Genomic DNA, 3,915 nt, shown 5'->3' on the forward strand with positions numbered 1-3,915 from the left:
CCCCCTCCCCCCTGCTACATTACGCCCCACCCCCCTTGCTCTGTCCACATGCTCCTGTACATACACATAGCACAACACCGACACAAACACAGCACAACCATCCCACGTCAGCGGGGCAAGCTAGTAAAAAAAAACAAGCATCAGCATGGCAAACCAATTTGCTCTCACGTGCGTATGCGTATGCGTATGCGTATAACAGCATCCGGCCCGCATCATCATCATCAGCAGCAGCAGCAGCAGCATGGAAAAGAGAGCTACGTAAGGAAAATAAAGACACCCGCTTTTTGTTATATCACACGATGTAAACGTGTCACACTCACATACATACATACATACTTGGATTCCCCCCCACGTTTTCGTCGCATAATGTGCAGAGACGAGCGTATGGTAGTGGTAATTGTAATTGTAGTTGTAATAATCGTAGTAGTAGTAGTAGTAGTAGTAGTAGTAGTAGTAGCGCGAAAAAAAAAATTGGCGGTGAAAGCCACGCGCGGGGATTTTTTTTTCTCCCGAGGCACCGGGCATGTAAGTACATATGTATGTGTATGTATGCCATGTGGCTCGAGGCGATGTTTGGTGCTGATTGATGTTTTAATGTTTATTGCTGATGCTGATGCTGATGCTGATGTCGATGTCGATGATTAACGTGTGTTTGCTTGATATGCTTGTTGCAAGTACAAGTACAGTAAGTTTTACATTTTGCTTTTCAGAGGCTTGGCTTCAAGGGGGAAGGGGGGGAAGGGGGGGGGTAATAGCATGCTTTGTAGATCGTAGTATAGACTTGCAGCTACCAAGTTTGTTACTGTATGCATGTGTACATGTAATATGTATGTGTATGTATGTATAGGTGCGTTGTGTACATGGCATAATGTGGCATAATATAATATAAGATGAGATAACGTGGTATGGTATGCATGTTGTGCGTAACTAGTTGTATATAACGTGGTATATAGCTGGATTTACTTAGACGTCCCCCCTCCCCCCTTTTTTTTCTTTTCTTTTTTCTAGTCCCCTTAGATGTTGAATGCTGATGCTTGCAATAGATAAGCTTCCATGGCAATTCACACCCACACACACAGAGTAGCATGTATTCGTATACATACAAAGTATAGTCTTGTCCCCCCTCATCATCGTCTCATACCCTATCCATCCATCCGTCATAACTCCCCCTCCTGTCTCACCCTCACCCTCACTCTTGCCCATCCAGTGCATATGCATCCATGTCCCCTCCCCCGCTGCGCCCCGCCCACCGTATCCCAGCCAAAACCCTTTAAACCCTCATAGCACCTCCTCATCAAAAGTCGTCGAACAGTACTAGGCCGAATACAGTTAGAGACTGTTCGATTTCTTATGATGAGGTGGTGATAGCAAAACGGGCTACGCTGCGGTGCGGTGCGGTGCGATGTGCGGTGCGCTACTCCCGCAACAGCAGCCGCATGCGCCGATCTCCCGATTGTTCCGAGATCGATATGTAATCGTCTATAGTATGTACTTGGATACAGCGACAGCCAACCGTGGGCTACGCGCGGGAATCGGGGCGTTGAAGCGCTGCATACCGGGGATGCGTAGACGGTGTGTGGGAAAAGAAAAAGCAAAGAAAAGGGGGAAGGGAGAAAGAAAAGGAGGCATGGAAACGAGGGAATTGTGAAAAGAGGAATAGTTGCGAGGGGCGCGAGTGGGGGGGGGGTAAGGGCAGATCATTTGGGGCAAAAAGGAATAGGTGGAGGATAGCTAGCATACATACACTCATACACTCACGCGTGTACGGTATGCGTTTCCCGTTTCTACAAACGGCTTTGCATTTGCTTTTTCTTCTTCTTCTGTAACGTGTGGGTGTGGCCCCGCTGTGTGGACGGTTTGGGTGGCTAGGTGGCTAGGTAGTATAGGGTAAAGTGCAAGTACATAGCTGGTAGACAAACGTTATGAGCATGTGCCGAGCCGAGCCCAGTCGAGTACGTACTTTGCTTTTTCCAGGTATACTTACTGTACACTTGTCACATTTTTTTTGCTTTTGCTTTTCTTTATCCCACTGCACGTCTCTCCTTCGCCCTTCTTTATCTATCGTCCTAGAGTATCCTCTGCATACACGTATGTACTTATATAACACTCGATAACGATAATATCAAAAAAAGAAAACTCAGAGTGGAATACCATGCATCGGCGTACCTCTCTCCGTACTCACTTACCCCCCTGTGCCTCGCCTCACCGACGGCAAACAAAAAACAACAGCCAGCAGAAGAGGAGAAAATCCCGCAATATTACTCAAGTCCAGACCCTTCTCAGCATACCCGTATGGAGGGATGTATCGAAAGTGTATGCAGCCAGTCAGCCACGCAGCCACGCAGCCCCCCTCCCACGATCCCTCCATCAGCACCACCACAGCACCACCACAGCACCACCACCACCACCACCATCAGCTTTGCACAGCCTCCCTCGCTTCTATACTTCTAGCAGCCCATGTTCCGCGCCAGCAAGCCAAACCAGCCGGGGAGGGGGGGGGCGCAATACAGCAAGCCGAAACAAGGTTTCGCCGAGCAAGCGCTTATCGCGATCAAGCGATCAAGCCTGGCTTGGCTTTTGGGGGGTGCGAGCGAGCGAGCGAGTGAGCTTGTGTGAGCTAAAACCCGCCCGTCTGTCAGTCTGTCTCCACTGTGCAGCTGTATGTAGTCCCCCTTGTTTGGGGTCTCCGGGTTGCCTTGTTGCGGTTTAGCGGGTTATCGGCGTGGTTGGGTTGGTTATGCATGTGTGTGGGCGTGGGGTCTGACTAAGAGACTAGGTGATCGACTTGACTAGCTAACGGACTGATTGAACTGCCAGACCACGGACTGGCTGGCTAGCTGGCTGAATGGCTACGCTGTGTGACTAAATGACTGAATGACTGACCGTTTGAGTACCCTAGACCTACGTATGTGTGAATGTGAGAGAAAGAGGGAGAGAGTGTGGGTGTGTGGCAGGGGAGATCCCTGGATGGCGAATGGAGAAACTGGCCGGTACATGTATGCATGGACATGGATGCTTGCGGTTGGGGGGGGGGGGGGGGAAACGGTGCATGATGCATAAAGGGCTGGCGCGTAGTAGTCCAGTGCGAGTAGTATGTAATGTGATGTCTTTTCTGTACTACTATTGTATGTCTTCATGCGTTGGGCTGGTGGGTGGGATGCTGAACTTCATGAATGGATGCATGGCTTGGTCTTGTGAGACTGGCTTGTTGTTGGGCACACACCGGACACGCGTATTTACACTTACGTTACCGATTTATCCCTTCCAGGCTGATTGGTTGGCGCTGGGATACAAGATCAACACGTGAAGGGCTTGGATCGGGAAATGATGGTAATATCATGGTGACTACGCTACAGTATGAAGAGTTAGCAATCAAGTTTGATGCGGCAAAAACAGAGTTTATCCACTTTACCGCTAAGAAGAAGAGAAAAGAAACAGCCCTTAGGCTACCAAATAACACTATAGTGGAGCCAAAAGACACAGTAAAATGGCTAGGCATCTACCTCGACAACCGGCTATCCTTTAGAGAACACATAGCAGTGCGTGCCAGCCAAGCCAAAGCCGCCTTCCAGAGGATAGGGAGACTAGCAAATATAGAGACAGGCCTCTCTCCCTACGCCATTAGGCAGCTCTACTTAGCGTGCGTTACTAGCGTTGCAGACTACGGAGCACCAGTATACTGGCACTCACAAAGCTACGCACAAAGCTACTCCAACCACTCCACAATCTCGCGTGTAGAAAGGTGCTAGGAGTCTTTAGAACCGCTCCATCAATACCTGCAAGTGTTGAAGCAAGCCTACTATCACCAGCAATACGGCTAAACGCTACGCTAAGAAACTACGCAACAAGAGCAGCTCAGCTAGCTAAACCCACCCAATCGCAATAGCTATTGCTAGGCTTCAAGCAACAGACCCC

The sequence above is a fragment of the Exserohilum turcica genome (assembly GCF_000359705.1).
Source record: "Exserohilum turcica Et28A unplaced genomic scaffold SETTUscaffold_5, whole genome shotgun sequence".
Lineage (NCBI taxonomy): Eukaryota > Fungi > Ascomycota > Dothideomycetes > Pleosporales > Pleosporaceae > Exserohilum > Exserohilum turcicum.